Source organism: Pararge aegeria, chromosome 15 (genome assembly GCF_905163445.1).
Source record: "Pararge aegeria chromosome 15, ilParAegt1.1, whole genome shotgun sequence".
Taxonomy (NCBI): Eukaryota; Metazoa; Arthropoda; class Insecta; order Lepidoptera; family Nymphalidae; genus Pararge; species Pararge aegeria.
The window spans coordinates 6,246,176-6,266,756 of NC_053194.1; the positions used below are offsets into that span (position 1 = coordinate 6,246,176).

Below are 20,581 nucleotides of genomic sequence, written 5' to 3' on the forward strand. Positions count from 1 at the left end.
TACTCTGCGTCCTCTAATTATATGCCATTTATCAAGTCGATTGGTTGCCTTATAATCATCATCTTAACAACCCCTTACCGACCCACTACAGAGCAAGGGTAAAAGGTAAGGGTCAAGGTCCCACAATGATAAAAGGTTAATAAAGGTTAAAGGTTTACGAGATTACCGCCATGTGGAGTGTTGAGTCGACCGTTGTTGTTCCGATCGTCGTTTCAGTCAATGGTCTTCTCGCGAAAAGCTTCGACCAACATCTCAAGAAGCTTTCGCTTGGTTGTTGGATCAAGGGTCGGATACAGAAGGCAGTAGTCCTTGAAACGGCGAGTATTGTGAGGAGGTTTCTCACTCTGGAGCCCTGACCACCAGTTGCTTGGGCATTCAAAAGCCCCGCAAGCGGAGGGTGAAAGTTTTTTTTTTTTTATAAATTTTTAATAGTGTTTTTTAATTTATTCTTAAGCATTGTTAATAATTAAAAAAAAAAAAAAAAATTAATAATAAATGATAGAAAATTAAAAAAAGGTTAAGGCCATTGTCCACCACTAATCCACCAATCCACACTGGGCCATCAGTGCGGATTGGTGGACTCCATACACCTCTTCACATTATGGAGAACTCTTAGGCATGCCGGTATCCTTACGATGTTTTCCTTCACCAATTGAATCAAGTTATATTTCATTGCTTAAAACGCACGTAACTAAGAAAAGTTAGAGGTTGCTGCTGTGCGTGCTGATTCGAAATCAGCCCCCCGGAAATGAAGTCGAAGTCCCATCCACTGTAATATTACCACTTTATTTTTTGCTAAGTTAGCACGTTAAGTGTTACAAAGAAAAACTCTTCCCCATTTTTAATAATAAATTCGATCTCTTGCTCTGTGAAATACAAAATAATCCCACGGGAAACCTACATTTTTCCGTGATAAAAAGTTAGCCTATGTTCTATTCCATACTATGATCTATGTCTCTAGGAATAACTTCATTCAGATCCATTCAGCCGTTATGGCGTGATTGAGTAACAAAGGTAGATCCAAATTTCACATCTGTAATATAACTTATGTTAAAATCTGTCTCGTGTCTGTTAACATATTTAATTTTGCTTAAAAAGTTTAAAAATTAATGTTTTAGGATTTAACTAGTATGTGAAATTCACTACCTCTTTTCTATGTTTTTTCCTTTTACTCCTTTGGTTGCCTGGAAGAAATCGCTATGTAGCGATAAGGCCATTCATTCATTCATGTGATTCGATATAACATCGACAAATGGGATAGATATGATAAATATTATTGTTGAGTTACTATAGTTTATGAAAACCGTTGGAAAATCTTTTTGATTCCGATTTATTGTAAATACCGTATTGACTTACCAATTAACAATACTTCACCATTTCTCATCAACGTTCGATTCAAATTAGTAGTACTCAGGTACGTAGTTCAATAAGTTAAAAGAAAACAAGCTAAAGAATTTCAAACGTATTCGTATGTAAAGGCAAGGCCCGTAATCATCGTGGCGGGAGCTAGACGTGAGAAACTATAGTAATATGTCAATACTTGAAGGGTCATTGGCCACTGCAACAGGTAAAGACCGCGGTGCAATATAGTAACGGGTATTGTCGTTATAAGAGAAAATGTAGGCAGGGGTTGTGAAATTAGAATCTTCTTTAGGTCGGTATTCTGATTCTGAGTACGAAAAGATATCAAATCCATGAATTAACCTACTATTTTAGTCCAGTCGGTAAAAATCGGGATACTGAAAAATAAGTCGTAAATATGTCCATGTCCTACTGCCTCTTCAATTATAGGAGTGACGGTTATTAGAACATAGTCCCAACACGTTGCACTGATGCAGGTTGGTGGGATTTAACGATAATAATAGCATATTAGAGATAATAACAGAGACCGACGGTTTAACGTGCTCTACGATACCAATGGGTGTTCACTACCAACTTCTTGTCTGTGGGCTAGAATTGCAGCCATAACTGGGCATCGAACCCATCGTCACGATATGATGATGTCATACATATCAACCACACAGTACACTTTGGCCAAACTTTTGATATGAAGAGTTTTCTTTATAATAATTAGTGCACAGCCTATGCGAATATAGCCTAAGAAAATGATTGGCATCTAGACTTTTATAGCTTTTCTAACGAGCATTGACATAGAGGGCACAAAGGAAGAACGTCGTAAATGCATATTGTCCCTCCCGGCGAAAGCATTCCAAGTATTCGCAAATATGTAATAAATTGTCGTCATTACTCAACGTTTGTTGTAAATACACGCATCTTTTTAGCATAGTCTACTCTCTAAATAAAAAAAGTACTTTCACCACGCATTATTTCGTGAGCGCTTTGTGGTTTGCACAAGAATTATCGCAGGTTCTTTTACTGGCACCGGGTACCGGGCGGTGAACGTGAAGGACCTTTTTATTTGAAAATAAATGAAGGTATTCGCCTTTGTCCTTTTCGTTGTAATCCTAAAAGCAAGACATGGAATGTTTGCGTTAGGGTCATGTAATTGAAAGGCCTTGATTCTTTGAGGAATTTAAAGTACATGCAAAAATAAATTGTTTATTTTTAACGACCTCTCTGCATAAGTGCAGGTGTTCGCTAAGTGGGAGGTCCTGGTTTCGATCACCAGCTTTGGTCTTTTTCAGAATTTATAAGTGCTAAAAGTCCTATATTCGATTTAGATCAGAGCTCTAACTCTCAATTAAATTCTTATTTAAACATACTCATATACATAGACATAGAAGTGTAGCGACTTAGAGAGGTAGGAATTTATGTTTCAAAATGAATAATTGCTTAGTAACGTATTTGATGCACAGTAAGGATTTCAATGCTTTAGAGAATTCGGGCCCAGGGCAGTCAGTCCAGCGTTAACTATTTATAGAATAACTATTAAAAAATAGCATTTACGTGCTTTTCAGTTTAGGACGTATACATAACGTATTTAGCGCGACTAAATACGCGTAGCTTTAGTTTTAAGCTAACGAATATGGTTATCGCCACCTACGTCACGCCACCACCGTGTAATACTCATGTAATGTGCGCATCAAAAGTGCCACCTATGGACCTACTTGAATAAAGATATTTTTGACTTTGACTTAAATATTTACGTAAAGTTTATTTATTGACATAACCATGTTCTCAAAAATATTTACAGCTTTTTGGCCAGGGTAAATGTTTCGCTAAATCTCATCACGGAGCAACAACCATGTTTTGATATTTCGCAACCATCTAAGCATGGATCAGGTGCTAAAGTTTTGAATAAAGAATTTCCGTCCTAGACCAGCGTTAATTTGCGTTAATTTTAAGCCAATGACGTGCCTTTCGCTCGCGCTTTTCAGTTTTTCTGAGCTAGTTACACAAAACCCGCTATAATATAGAAGCTTCGCTTCAGTATATCCATGCATGGGAACAAATTCTTGCTATTTGTAAGCCTATTGAGCTCCGCACTTTACCTAAGAAAACAAACCTACAGCGATGGAGCCAGTAGTCAGTGCTAAGTTGATAGTTTCGATTACAAGGTATCTTGAAGTTATGTACTCCGTTGATAAATTTATTTATTTGAAACCGACTGGAATTGGTGATAACCCAGTAGGGAAGAACTTAGACTTTAAAGTCAAAGTCAACAAATATCTTTATTCAAGTAGGCCCGGCCCATAGGTGGCCCTTTCGATGCGTACATAATTACACGGTAGTGAGATGATGGCGATAACCACATTCGTAAACTTAAAACTAAAACTACGAGGGTTCCAAACGCGTCCTGGTCTAAGAAGAAGCCCAAAACAAACTTAGCCGGGTGTTTTTTTTTTGTTATCATCATCTCACAATGTCATTTTTAATTATTAGAAGAGCAACCTGGTTACTTTCGGGGAGCCGAGTTCGAATCCCAGCACGCACCTCTAACTTTTCTAAATATTGTGCGTTTTAAGCAAGTAAAATATCACTTGCTTCAACGGTGAAGGAAGGAAAACATTGTGAGGAAACCGGCACCTGAAAGATCTCCATAATATTCTCTATTATATGGAGTCCGCCAATCCGCACTGGGCCAGCGTGTTGGCCGTATCCCCTTATCATTGCTGGAGGAGACCCGTGCCTTGTTGTGGGCCGGTAATGGACCCTACTTCAGTAGGGCAATGTTTTTATCAGTATATGTATGTATGTATAGATGTACTATTTTCTGAAGCCCTTATGAGGATTTTGATATTATGGTTTCGTTGGCTCGGTGATCCAAATGTTCGTGGCTATGTGACGTCATTATGTAAACATATTTATTCGCCTATGAGAGAGGAGACTTGTGCCCAGCACTCAGACATTAATAAGCTTAGAATGATGATGTTGAAACATTTAACAGTGAGCGAAGTAGATACCTAATTGACTCACTCGTATTTCAATGATGGAGGGCCGACCCAGTAACTGACGCTGCATTCTAAGAGACATCAGATGAGTAATTAAGCGTAAGCGGTAATATGATTTATTTGTATCGGGACTCTTACATCAACTGAATTTGAACTTTGCATAACAGGTTCAAATTGCTCGCGCAGCAAATAACTGATTGAAATATTAATGGATTCCGCCGCCGAGTATCAAATATATGACGACAATAATCTATGAGAAATAGTAATTAACTATTTTTGAATGTAGGTTAAAATTGACCAGATGATGTATCGTCTCTTTGCGACTTTCTGTCGTTAGATACATTTAGTGTGGTGTCATAATAATTACAACTAGTTTGAGTCCTCAGCTTAGCCTGTGTGTGTAGAGTCACTTGTTGTCGATAGACAGACAATAAAGTTATGTTATGTACTACGATAAGAAGCGTTGATGGAGAGAGCTATGCAAGATCTCTACGTGATCCGTAGAAGAACCATACTTACTGACACCTCAACGATTCGGGCAACTGAAGAGCAGGGCTTATAGCTCGGAGAAGCGATGGCCATTGGGGTGCCAAAGTGGCGATCACGCTATGATAAGAGCAGTGTAATTAGACCTTCAATGAGGTCACAGTCCAGTAGTGGAAGTCCTGTGGTTGAGATGATGATGTTGTTAACGTTGGTAGCTATGGTTACGTTTTCTACTCATGTGGTAAATATTATGTTTATAAAAATAATTACCGATTACGCAGTAATCATACTAATATGAAACTTACCAGTCAAGCACCGGTCTATATTTAAAAGATCATTTCGAACTGTAACACATAATATTTATTTTAAAAAACTCCAATTGATTATTTCACATTTATTTCCTAAAATAAGTAACCCTTTTTCCTTACTGATCCAAACCGTACTGAACCTTACCGATCCAATTACTTTTTTGAGTTAATAATTAGGTCAACCCAACAAAAAATGCGATCCTAATCCAATAATCGCGTGAGAACAAACACAATTGCTATAAAAATAATCACTAGTACTGAAACGTACGTGTTACTCGGCAGGCAATAAAAGAAACCACAGCCAATATTAAATTTAACGATTTAATATTGATTTGCCACTATCAGATGAACTCCACGTTCCATATAGTTTTTATGGGGCTACTAATGAATGGGAGGTCTTGTTAACGTTGCCAGTGCTCATCGCCGGACGCATTGCACCGCCTCCCACCGAATATCGCATAAAATATGTGACGCTTTTTAATTAAAATTAGATTCGAATGTGCTGATAACGAAATTCAATAATTTATATAGAGCTAGAAAGAATCGAATAGTGCAAGTGTTTGAAGTGCCGATGCCTATAGGATTACTTAGTTTTTACCTGCGGCTTCGCTCGCTTTATTGTAGATTTTGTTAGCCGATTCAGTCGATCGTAAGTAATTTTTCCATTTTTACTTTTTTTTAATTTTATGATAATAGGATTAAAAGCTAAGGCGTGAAAGCGTGACAAATAAACAAACTCACATTTGCTTTTATAATATTAGTTAGTACATCATCATCATCACATCAACCCATTACATAACACGGGTCTCCTCCTACAATGGGAAGGGGTTAAGGCAGTAGTCCACCACGCTGGCCCAGTGCGGATTGGTGGACTCCACCACCTTTGAGAACATCATGTAGAACTCTCAGGCATGCAGGTTTCCTCACGATGTTTTCCTTCACCGTTGAAGCAAGTGATATTTTATATACTTATACATACGCACATAACTTAGAAAAGTTAGAGGTGCGTTCTTGGATTCGAACTCGGAACCCCGAAAGTGAAGTCGAGCTCCTACCCAATACGCTATATCACCGCTTCTTAGTTAGTTCAAGTAGAAACTCATTACCTAAATTTAGAGGTATGGGTATAAATTATAAGGCATATATTATTAGTACTAAAATTTCAGACTTAACAATGCTAGTTATATATCAATGAATCAATGATATATTGTATAAAATTGCACTGCATATTTGTTGGGTTTAGGTAACACCGAATGCTAGGCCGCTAGCGATTATTATCTGGTTTTTATAGTAATGACCGGGAAGCTAAGCTAAGCTTTTGCCGCCAAAGAGGAAACCAAATTCTTTTATTTTGAGTGGAACGAACAATTCCCTATAACAACTTAATCAAATCCCACCCAAAGAGGCAATAATAAAAAACATATTGTTAAAACGAAAATACCATAACATTTTAAGTCTTTAGCGCTTCCACAGGGTTTTTTGCGGGCCGCAAATTATATGAAATCAATCGAAGGAGGCGGTGCGGCGCCTTCCCAAATTGAGTTGCCGTAAAAACATTTAATAATAAAAAGCTCGAAAATACCCGCAAAAAACCATACCACACGCAAGAGTCCCCATTATTCCCTAATCTAATAGGAAACAGGGATTTTGAGCGCGCAGCCACAATAATAGGTTTATTCTGATTCAATGTTTTTCAAATTCCACGTATCGGCTTGATTGTTCGTGTCAAGGAGCACTTTTGAGAAAAACAAATAGACGTGAAGATGTTTGTTTTGATGGCTCCAATACATTTGCTATAAAAAGTTTCGATGCTTAAAATAATTATGATCCCGTTCGGTTTGTTAACTAGGTTTTTGCGGTTACGACTAGAGTATCTTTGGAATCGATATAAATGTATGCAATTTAAAAGTTTATTTTTGTCTTTGCCTGGTGTAATGTTAACGAAACTTAGTAAAAGAGGTATCATGAGATCTTGTGTCACTTATTAAAATATTTACATAGTATGTATGTATGTAACTTATTAATCTCATTTATTTAAAGAGGAATTGGTAATCCCTAATCGTTTATGAATGATCATCTCAACTAGCAAAAAGACTATTGTTAGACTAGCATCTTCAACACCTGAAGATCATCTCAGGAAAAGTTAGAGGTGCGTGCGTCATTACCGCCTACTAGAAAGAAATATCTCATAGTTCTACAGAAAAACGGAATTTCCTCGCGGACTAATTCGTGGCTGAATAACCAATAAAAAATATTTTAATTTAATAAATTATATCAAAATAATTCCTTTTACATGTTTTCAACATTTGCGACAGAAGTTATCAATTTAACATTGAAATAAAAACGTAATTTATTCACAAATTGCTTTGAAACAGTCGTGTTATCAATATAATAGGTTTTATTGTAACATCTGGTGGCAACAATTACGCGTTGGGTGGCCAACTCAGGGTTGTGTCGCGGATAAAAAATAACATAACAATGTTTAGTAAACACTTTGCTTTGTAATAAACTTCGAATTCAGGTTGTTTAACAAACGTCTGGCACAGCATTTTAAGCTTATATAAACGATTGCATTCTCTAAAGCATTAAAGCATGATTTTGTTACGATATGAAATCAGCACCTTTACTTCTCTGGTGCAGTACTTAACTAGGAGTTCCTGAGTTCGATCCCGGGGATTCGATCAAGGACAATTTGGGAATTTATAATTTCTGAATTTCTTCTTATCTAGTTTAGCCTCCCAGGCTTTGGCCATAGCTTATTATCGCCCTACGTTATTGAAAATTTCCTTGATTTTGAAAAAAAAGTACAGTGATAGTACAAGAGACAAGAGAAAAAGTAACGCATCAGCTATAAGTGTAGAATACGAATCTTGACTATTTACGATTAAAGTATTGGCATAATTTTTTTATGCTTATATAATTTGTAATTACAGTGTATTTTTGTAGCTCATAGCGTTTTTTTTATTCCGCTACAGGTTAGCCCTTTACTGCAATCTCACCTGGTGGTAAGTGATGATGCAGTCTAATATGGTAACGGGCTAACCTGTTAAGGAATTCCCCTATTCGGTTAAGACGCGCTTAGCGGCACATCTTTGCCTGTAACTAGCTTCGGCCATCCCACCAGATCAGACCAGAGAAAATTCACAAATAATGAATTCCCAAATTGCTCCTACCGCGAATAAGTTTCCTCAGTTAAAATACGCAATATATTCCGGAGATGCTCTTATATATTATAGGCTCTTATATTATAGGTTCCTATTGAAGAAAACTTCAAGAAAACCCGTTTAGTGTTTTACAAAATAAGCGACTCAAAACGACAGGCGAATCTTCTTTATTTTATACATACAGAGACGACTTAGATTAATAAAGTCAGATTATATCAATCGATATGATAAATGATATAATGTCTTGTCAGCAGGATTTTCCTCTTACCTTAATCTGTGATATTAAAATTTATTGTATTCTAATTTAATAATTCACGCGAATTCCTTCTCCTTGCCGAAAAAACTCTGAGTATATTAAATTTTATTGGTAGAACCGGTTGTTATAAATTTGTCTCTATAATCTATTCTACGAGAAATTTAAGACAGCGATCTCGAATAAATTTTATCGATTGTGATGTCCGCACGCACTTATCAAAATATATGTTTGACCCGATTTCGAGCACCGTGACTTAATCATATCACACGATAACAAAATACGCTGACTAACCCTTTCTGTTGTCATAATAAAAACGTTTTCACTTTCGATACAGACGATCGTGAAGGTACGGAATTATTGTTGTAAACAAGTTAGCATTTCTGGCGATGTAGGTATTAAATTTATCTTTGCCAGCGTCCTATCTATAAAACTTTCTGTGGCTTGCACTTCATACATGCACAAAAGCACTGCATGGTGCATACCCCAAAATTGAAATGTAGCTCGTATAGGAGGAGGATTTTTTCCATTCTATGCAATTTTCCTACTGTATGCATAACCTGGTGAGAAACCCAGTGCACGCCACTGAAAACGTTGCAATAACGTGTTATATTCTCTATTATTTATTGATTTTAATTTTTTTTTATTCTTAACAATGGTTGCCAAAAAAAAAATGCTATTAAAAATCTATAAAAACAAACAAAAATAAATTTATATTTCTTGGTTATATATTATTATTATCCGCAGATTTATTACTAAACCATAGGCTTCAGAACTTTAAATGTAATGAATTTAACAACTTTTTCGTTCTTTATCAGCCTAACTAAAGAGATGATCTCCATTTACAAGATAGTGAGCATGTGCGAATTATAGTTACAAAAAGCTTCTGTAGATATATATATATATATATATATATATATATCTACAGAATATATATAGATAGCTTATAGAAATGTAATTTTATGTTCCAAGTTTTATATTACCTAAATATAATTCTTTTTTGAACCTCGAATTTGTACAAAACAAAATCATTCAATGTAAGTAAAATATTATATCTCCATAGAAACACCATAAAAGAATAAAAGACACCATACAGAATATTCATAGTAGAACATATTATTATTATGTTTTTTTGCTAAGAAACTTATAATATCACTTATATGCCCACTTATAGTGTTTTTTATTTTCTTCCAAAATTTTTACAAATGTCAAAGAAAGCCGTCTTTACATGGAACTATATATATTTGCGTTACAGGTTGCGTTTGTAATTTCTTTTCTATCGAGAATTTTTAGCGATTATTTTTTTTTATTTATAATTTAAAGTTTATTACCATTCAGTAAGAAATATGTTCAAGGATAACATTTCTTTTTAACACTTCAAAAATCTACATAGAGTATTAATAGTTGAAGTTCTTTCAACCGCATTTAGCAGCGGCACTTTAACGTTTATTTACTTGAAAAGTTACAATAAACGCACAGAGATACACTCAAGACAAGACTAGCAAGGTTTGATGAGTGTAAATTAACTACTTTAAATCGGCTCCATACGGCTGGACATCTTTATACAACATTCCATGCATATTTATACAGAATGAATCCTCGGATTCGCGCGACCTTTACTTTAATTTCTAATAATGTGGAATACATTTGCATTCAGTAATAAGTTTGGAGAGCAGAATACGGTATATTAGTGTCAATGCCGCATTGTTTGTGGTCACATGTCTAGCCGGCTAGACGGCAAACTGATATTGGGTGGCTGAAATCTTTATTGATAGCAAATAAAAGATAACATGACATCTCTTGTTCGGGTAAAGGATTCGTTCAGACTTTATCAATGACAACTTGGAAAGTTTGTGTTACAGTGCTTATGTGATTATGCCGACAACAATATGTATGACCATACTTATTATATACTACAAGAGACACTCAAAAGTAAGTCTATTCTTAGATTAGACGTAATCTAGGGCTTACTGTCTCCACAGTGTTTCATGGACATCAAAATTACCCAGTTTTCTGACTGTAAATTTAACTTTAAAAATGGTGTTCGCTTCTCTAAACTTTACTATTTAAAAAGAACGTACGAGTACAATGCTATAGTAACATTTACAGTCTGCTTAATTACATTTGCTTGATGGATATTTCAACTAAGTTTGAAACCGTAGTCCGAACCACTATGTTATCACCGCTTAAACACATCTTGCTTCGGTGTACACATTGCTAAATATAAGAACAAAAATCGAGTTAATAAGCCTTACGGCTAGTATCTTGCTAAACTGAAAAAAATATACTGCACGATATATTTATATCAACGCTACAATACGTGTGGTCATGTCTAGCTGGCTAGACATCCGTCTGATATTAGTCGGGCAATGTGTTTATTGATAGCGAAGTCAAGATTAGATACAGTAGCGACAAGTGAAGGCTTGGTATCTGTCATATAAAATGCCTTTAGTATATTTTTAAAGGTAGACATACGCTGGTTTGCTTTAAATAAAGTCCTATTCATTTGCAATTAAATCATCATATATAAACTAGGTTAAAGAATCAGTCAGTAATTTTATTTTCCCCGAAATATATGTATGTATACGGGTCCAAAGCAACTATAAAGTAAATAATTTATTTTATATCGGAAAAGATGTTATTAATAATACCTTACAAAAAACGTGTACAGGATAATAAATTAGTTATTGTTTTTTTTGTGTGCATCTTGGAATCATTTATTAATGTCGAATGCGTTCTACTATCCTATTTTGTTACATAATTATCACTTAAGGTTTTATTAAGTCATAAACTTAGTAGGTCGTGAATTTCTCCCTTATTCTAATTTGTCCCTATAGAACGAGTGTATTGTAACTTTTGATTATTGTTGGCGCAGTGGTACAATTCAAAGGAGTGGATTCGATTCCCTGAACTTGAAAATATTTACGTGATTTACATGTTGAAATGAATGTTTTTGTCTGGGTGTTTATCTGTATGTTATAAGTATTTCTGTCCCCATAAAACGAGCTACTCTTACTTTGGGGGTAGATGACGATGTGTGTATTGTCTAGTATATTTATTTATTTTTTAATATCTACCTTAATAGGTAATTTGTAGAGATGTTATTTTCAGTTTAACAAAAACATTAAAAAAATATGGTTTTTCTTAAATTCCATTTCAATAAGTACTCTTTCTTGAACGTATCGTTAATTGGAATAAGGCGCTATTCCATACCTGCGCAAGCTATTTAGGGACCTACGGGTTTTAGCTGCGAGGCTCCATTTTTCAAGCTGCCTGTATTCTCCATGCTTTATAGGAATACTAGCCGTACTTACGTGACTTCGTCCGTGTAAGAAACTTAAAAGATAGAGGGGCTATGCTACCACGGGCTTTCTTTTTAGAACTTTTGAAAAGTACAGTTTCGTGATATATTGTTTTGGCATAACTTTAACCATTTACGTATCGCAAGCGTCGGATTATATTTTTCCCGTTTTTGCAACATTTTCAGCTTTATAATAAACTAGCTGTCGCGGCGAACTTCGTACCGCAGATCTTTTTTTTATGATGCATATTTTAATACTAATTATCTTATTCCGGACTAACAGAAATCCAAAAAACCTACATCATAAAAATTGGTCCAGCCGTTCTTGAGTTATAAATGTAACTAACACAACTTCTTTCTTTTATATATTAAGATAGATATATAAAGTATAGAATAAATATAGATTCTTAGGTCCTGGGTACGGATCCTGGGTCGGGCCAAGAATTGCTAGGTATTGTTTTTCTGTTAAAGAATTTTCAGTATCAGGCCGGAGTTAGGAAATTGGCGGTGTCAACCCCAGTGCCTCGGAGAGCACTTCTAAATACATGCAGAATTATATGCCGATTTGTGTCTACTAAATGTTGATAATTGACATTAAACATCTGATTTTTATTGAAATACTGTTTATTGAAGAGTGAAAAAATTAAAAAAGGATTATGTCACCATCAAATCCAAAGTTTCTGATGTCATGCCGACTTCAAAATACTTGAAGAATATAAATTTATATTTTTTCATGGCGTTGGTAGTAATTTTTTGTCTGTGCGTAATGGTAGAACATCACCTTCATTGAAACTCATAGTAACATTGTCGCCCAAGGCCTTAGCATTGAAAGATTGAAACCATCAATAGCAAGCTATTATGATACAATATTTGCTCGAAACATTTTCACGTACATAATGTATATTTGCTGACGGATATTGTGCGACCTTTGATTACTGTGAATGAGCTGAGAAGAGGAATCAAGCTAACTTTTTCATTCAATTCTGTCTGAATATCTCGCAATTTGTCGCAATTTGTTCCTTCAATCCATACTTAATACAAGTGAGTAAGTTTATTTGTCCTTATTTTATGCACTAACTGAGCAACCCATTGACATGTTATTTGCCATAATGTTATTTGAAAAGATGGAGAGTAACATAGATTTCTTTTATCCAATAAAATAAAGGGTTCCCACGGGATTTGTAAAAACCATAAACACCGATGAAGAACGTGCTTAACAACTAGTAAGTACTTTAAAAAGAAAACAAACTGTCTGGTGCAGTAATAAACGCTGCGGTCTTATAGCTTCCAGCTTCGATCCCCGGGCTAGAAAACATAGGAATTTATATTTTTTAAATTTACTCTGGTCTGAGTCTTCATCTGCTGAACCTTTCTTTTTTCGTTGATAATCACCGCCCAAAAAAATTCGTGCGGACTATCTTTGAAAGTCAGGTTTGATTGAGCTATGGAGTTATATCGCCGAAAACATACACTTCGGTTCGGTTACATTTTGGTGGATAGTTAGTTGATTGAATACAAAAACCTTACTTAATTGCTTAAGATTCCAATTGGTAGTTTGTACTAAGTGATAAACCTTATCACAGTACGCCGACTTTGACTGTCAAAGTCATAAAAGTGAATCAGTGCATCAAAATACTGGATTAAACCTGCTGCGGTCAAGTTAAAAATAGTAAATCGGTAGCGATAAAAGGGTTTGTAATAAAATTGAAAGTCTGAATCATCAAAATAACGAAGATCATGATATTTTGGAAACAGTTTAATAAATTGTTTTGTATTATTAAAAGCGTTCAACACACCATATGAGACACAATATAAAAATTATTAATTACGTTATTGAACGTTATTATTTCATTTACAAGTCGAAAGGTGATTGTTTAATTTAAATTAAAGTATAGTGAGTAACATCTGTAATCAATATTATTAATAAGAAATTGTATTATTAAATGCGATCAACACACCATGTAATAGTTAATGGCGATAAATCAATGGGAGTAACACCACCACATATAAAATGGATTCTGTGGTATCAGTTGCGTGTACGCAATTAATTATTTGTAATGAATATTTTACTTAGATCGAAAGTTACATATTTGAAAGATGGCGTAGTAACTTTCGGATGCATCGTTTAGGGTTGCTACCTCTTATTTAAACAAATAGTTTATTCAAATTGTAAATCTGAATTAAGTGAAACGAAACCAAAAAGTTTGGATCATATTATTAACACTATGATATTTTGTTTTTTAGGATCGAATAATACACATTTAAATGGAATTTTATTTTACGTTGAGACAAAATAAAATGATTAACCTAAACTGTGATTGGATATTACTAATGAATTCCTGAAACACCTTCGTTTTTGCAGAAGAGGGGTACTGATATACATTTATGCGTCTTAACAAGTTTCTTAATGAAAGTTTCTCTAGAACTGGCAAAATCCTCGAATATCGTGACTTAGACGCTTACTACTTGATGGTTTAACATAGTAATTAGAACAACTCTTAAATAAATGTCGATTTAGTTACGGACTTCTTTTATACTACTGCACTTTATTTATAAAGTGCAGTAGTATAAAAGACGCGCATGAACCAACGATTATCTCAAAGAAATGAAGTCATGCAGTCATTAAATGTTACAAACAGTAAGTCAAGCAAACATAACAATTCGCGGTTGTAGTGACGACTAAATAAACATCCTTTATCTTTATAATATTTTCATCTTCATAAGCTTATTGTCGGTGTATTAAATGATAATAACAGCTAAACTTCAGCTTAACTTTAGAGAATGTGTTTCTTATCGTTTCGGGAAGTTTTTATTTATTTAAAAATATTGTAAAATTACGTCTTTTTAGGGTTCTGTACCCGATGGGTGCAACAGGAACCTATTACTAAGCCGTCTGTCTGTTAATCCTGAACCATAATAGATGAGAGTTAAACTTGCGCAGAATATGTATTTCTTTTTTTCTATTATAACAGATAAAGTAGAAAATTAAAGGCGGGTGGGTTCCATAACAGGTTTTGTTGGTATTTTGCTCGTTTTCATACAAGCATTTAGACGGTTTTTTTTGCTAACTATATATGCCATTTTAAATACTAGATATATTGTAATTTGATGAACAGCATGTTACAAATATAAATAAATTACAAATATTACTCTCAATCAATCAATCAGTCATATCACACTGCAGTGTCTGATGCTGACGACATGGTATTAGATATGCGATGTACAATAAGCCATTCCCCTTTCTATTCGTTATATCACTCTTTTCTTTCCGGTAACGTAATGTGCTTGTCAATGAGACCTCGAAAGCAAAGTAGTTTTACCTAAAAAAATAAAATATTAGGGCGAAGGTTGAGTGTTTGTAATTATATGCAAAAACATATATATAGTGCAAAGTAGTAATCTGGAAATACGTAAAACTGTTAAGAAAAGAAAGTTAAAGTATTTTGTTCACAGCATGAGAAATAATAAATATGAACTCCTCCAGCTTATTCAGGGGGAAATAGCCAGCAAAAGACCATGTGGCCGAAGAAGAACATCGTGGCTAAACATTTGCGCCAATGTTTCGGGAAAAGTACCCGATCTTTGTTCCGTGCAGCTGCGTCCAAAGTCCAGATAGCCTTAATGGTTGCCAACCTCCGATAGGAGTCGGCACTGCAAGAAGAAGAACTATACACAGCCACAGTATACCTAATATTATATACTATGGCGTACATACTTACTATATTAAAAGCCATATTTTCAAAATAGAATCTATTCATATCGTAGTAGCTTTACTGAAATAGTTTATCTGGCATTGCACGTTTTTATTAATTCAAAACTCTTATATATTATTTGTTGTGCGACGGATATACGGCTATGGGGTATATGAAATAGGACAATTCAAAAGATAAATCTGGAAAACATGGAAAAACCTTTAAAACTGTCTAACTATGAGTAGGTATGTGTCAAATGTAGCCAGCGAGGAAAATTGCAAATCCATGTTTTCAAAAAGCGAGCAGAAAGTTTCAGTGAAGGAAATTTTGTCAGTTGGTAACTTGTACTGCAAAATGACAACAACATTTTATTTTAGCACTTTATAGTTGCAGTTGTTTAGTCAAGTGCACTTAGCATCATTTAACACTTTCTGATTCATAAATTATTGTTTTTAAGATTTTATGCTATACACCTACAAAGCACATACGGCTATACGGCTCTAATTTTGTCCATTTTTGGTAAATTGTAGATGAAATGTACAAAAGTTGAATAAAAAAGTTGGTAACCAGAAATATAAGAGTACCTAATAACATAAGTTAAAATTTTCATGGTCAATAAGTAGATACATTCATAATTTATGCTATCACCACACGCAGGTTTTAGGATAAATTTACTGATTTTCAAAAGCATTTTATAGGTATAGTTCGATAAATATAATCTATAAATGCATGTATTACATATTTTTTTTATGGAATTAAATTTAATTACTAAGTTAATAATCGATTCTAGTAGTTGCTTTTGACCAAACTTAAGTTACGTCTTATAAAAACGGTTAATAAAACTTATATTTTAGATAACTTAGTTTTATTATTAATATTTAATACATTCATAGTGGTAGTTAATTTTGAGAATCGATCTTAGTGAGACCCAAAGCGTTCCTAACGACACGACAAAATAACCGTATTACAACAATGGTGATAAACTCAACGCTACTAAGGAAGCGTAAGAATTTAAATCGAGATTCCCCCCAAATGCCTACCTACCGCAGTGAAACCTCAGGATTAGCCGGTTAACCCTTTAATCTGAGAGTAGTCTAAACTTTGCCGTGTTTGTGACTACGTGATAACTATACTGTTTCTTACGATATGGCGTTAATTACGTCTTAAAAGCTTTTTAACTTTTACTGGGTATTATGAGATGGTTTAACGAAATAAATAGCTCATCGGGACTGATTTTTTTCTAATAATTAATAACAATTTTTGGACTTGAATCTAGGTATAATTTTCTGGAACTAGATATAGTGCTCTGAACGCGACCAAACCATCGCATACTTAGGGACTTCTTTATCATGGTTGAGGTTTACTGACAACCCAATTTGGTATCTTCGTGCCAAATTCGACCCAACACTCTTCAACCACAAGCGCTCAGCTGCGACAGCTGCGATCATCACGAGCTCATTTGCTTCATTAGTTTTGTTTTCACCAGAATACTAGCGCTCAAGTTTATATTATATTTAAAAAAAGCAATATGCTGAGTCTAGTTTTTCTTGTTCCTGCAGGTTGAAGAAGAAATAAATGTCTGTTTTGATAATAATTAATGATACTTTGTTATTAATACGAGAGTATCATTGTTTGCGAATGAATCCTTCTATCACATTCAGTAACTCATCCTAAAACTCTATACGTGCAGTCGCGACTTTTGAATACAAACTACTTGGACTCAGTTACTCAGGTGCAAAAGTAGTCGGGCATACACCGACCAGAAGCAGATATATCGTGTGATGGTTAACAGTTATCGCACCTAGTTTACACGACTCTGTAATGGAATGTTTTAGCTATGATAAATAAATAGTTGATTATTTTAAGTTCTTATATTTTTCTGTGAAACTATTGTCTACGACATTGTCTTGACCCCATTATCGGAAGTTATCAGGAGATGACGAGTATTACGCAAAAGTAAACTACATAATATTCGATTTGTTTGATACCACCCAAGGTCTCCTGAGATAACATTTTTACGAGGGAATAATCATTTTCGATTACACCATTTAATTAAACATGCGGATTTTTGTTTGCTCGATAAGTTTAATATTAAATTTAACGTTAATTAGTACAAGAATAATTGGTAAGACAAATAACAAGCATATCAATTGTCTGACCAAGCATCATTGATAGAATAATATCAAGACCATTATAAATTACCAAGTAAGTGTCTTTTGGCTTATTTAATGGATGAGCTTAACTAGTAACGGTTACATTGATACTAATATTTATAGTGGTCACTGGCAAAGTGGAAGGAAAGAGACCTCGAGGACGTAGCCCGATTCGTTGGTCGGATCAAATCCGCACTGCTCTCGACACCAAAGTGCATACGGCTTTAAACGTTGCTCAAAGCCGAGTCAAATGGCACAAAATCGTCCAAAAAGTTGTTAGTGGAAGGGGTCACGACCCTCAGCAATGAGGAACACGACGTAGAGAGAGACATTGATACTAAAATAATACCTTAATAATATAAATGTGGCGAAAGAAGAAGTTGTGACAACTTGTTTGTTTTTTCCTTGTCCAATTTGACTTTGAATTTGATAAAACTTTCAAATTCAAAGTCAAATTGGACTGCGTTCCAAATTACATCATGATAAGTGTATCAAGAGTCTCCCATCTAATTCAAACCACATTATTACTTTTGCTTGGAAAAAACACCTAAAAAGGTTGCCGCAGAGTTAAAAAAAAACCCCTTTCTTATCTATGCACTGTCTAGCGATTCGAAATTGAAATTTTCAATTGTACATCGAATTTTTCAGATAAGGATGTGTATAAACATTTTCAATTAAATGAATGAAAATGTTATTATACTTATTTTACATTGCGTAAATGATTTAATCGCTATTCGGTAGAAGTGTTTCTATTCATTTCAAATACAGCTTTTGTGATAGTTTTCGTGAAATAGAATTAGTGTGCTTAAAGCCTTTTAGTAAACATTCAACGCTAGTCGTAGTACCGCCTAGTTGACAGAAAATGCAGGTTACAAATAAGATTAAATCGATACACCATTATCAGGACGATAGTCGGTCGTTGGCCGATTCGTCGACCATTACAAATGGCCGCGGAGAAATCTAGAAGAAAATCTTTAATTAGTTTTACTAGTAAGTTTATTATTTGGAATGCAATGTTCTTATTTTGTTTCTAAAGCAAAATATGGTACCAAACCTAACAAAAGTATACATAACTAAAAAACAATATGTCACAAAAATTTCTGTGAAACTATGCAAATAAAAGATAAAATGTGACAGTCGTGATTTAAATTCCTCTACACTCAATTATTGCCCGCGGGTGAAAAAGTAATCCTTTATTTCTTGTAATTGGGTATTACAGTGATAAGATAGTCATGCGTCAATTGTTTCAAATAGTGGTCATACTGAAACTGCAAATTTCACATTCCTGCGTAATACAGATTAGATTCACGTAATGTTTTTCTTCATGTAATGTATTGTGATCCTGCAGTGGAATTGCTTAAATCAAGCTCCTACTTTAATTAATTTTTATTTCAGTGGATCTTTTATGTGTGCAGATGTGTCATAGCTTACATAACGAAATGCATTTTCTGCGCAGTAAAGATTGCAGTGCTGTAAAATTTCAGAGGGATTTTCAACTAGGAAGTTAAGCGGTGTTAAATCCACACACAGGTCATAGGCCTCATCTCTCAAGGGAGAGAGGGTTTTTATAGCGTAGACCACGCTGCTCTAATCTAGGTTTGCAGACATAAAGGAAGATTTAAACATGTTATTCAAAACGGAACCGACGGCGCTGTCCAAAGCCCGGGAACGGACTACGCAATTTTAATTAATAAAAGCTGGTAATACGTTCATACGTGTTCTACATCCTTGTGTAAATTCCGAACAGTAGTAGTGACAAGTACCGCTTGATGAGTGTTTGACTGATAAAACACAGAAATGGAGCACGGCAAATCACGTTTTAACCGCGTATCGAATCTAGAATGCGGTACTACGAAATATGGTGAAAACTGTATCGACTAATGAATGAACATGAGGAAGAGAAAACTTACTGTTTTCCGTAACGCCCTTCGCTATGCAAAAGTCACAACAATTGAGTAAGGGTGTACTCATAATGCTGTCAAACGATAAGACGTTTTTTTATAAAATAATAACTATAGTTGTTTACCCGATACTATAATAACCTACTAACTTTAATTTATTTATTTAAATATTTCGTAGATTCTTTTCCGCCAATAACTAAACACAGACGGTACCCTTTTTAAAAATATGATAGTCACATTTTTCTTTTAAAATGTTTTTTTTAAAATATTATTTTCTTGCCAAATTACGTATTTCAGATGGATAACCGGTATCCTTTTCGGGATTAAGCGTGGTCAATGAATGGAACTTTTAATATAAAAAAGCATCAAGCTACATGTAACTGAATACCTCAACCCTTACCTTTACCCTTTGCTAAGATACATAGTATTAATTTGATATATGGTGTCCTCCATGACGTCAACGGCGATACCTTGGCTTTATCGTTTTGAGTATGCACGGATATGACTAGCGTAGCACAATTTATAAATTTTTAGTATTAATTTAAACGTGATCGACCCACACCATGTTTTTTTTCCGCCATTTTCATCTATCTAACACCTACTCATGAGCCCACTCTAATGAGCTCACACCTGTCTGCTGAAAGTTGCTGATGGGCTGGGTATCCCGCAAACTACTTGATTCTGCATCAGTGTTTACATGTCATTATTATTATTTTCTTTTTGTGAACGTCATGTTCACTTGTTATCGATAACATATATAAGTGAATGTGTTAAATATTGTACAAGTTTATTACTATATATGGTATATATATATATATATTGTGAGTGTCCATAATAAAAATAAATAATAATAATGATCTTGAAATGCCTGAATGCTTCATAAACTATAGTTAAGTACCAACTCGACCACGTAAGCTTTAAAAAATACAAAAACACATCTAAATCGTATCGATTGAGAGGTAGGATTCCAC

General features: G+C 34.5%; 1 protein-coding gene across 4 annotated transcripts in view; it reads left to right on the plus strand.

Moving 5' to 3' along the window:
* Positions 1-20,581, plus strand: part of LOC120629855 — a 155,394-nt gene that overhangs the window by 127,864 nt on the left and 6,949 nt on the right. The gene's annotated exons all lie outside the window — the stretch shown is intronic.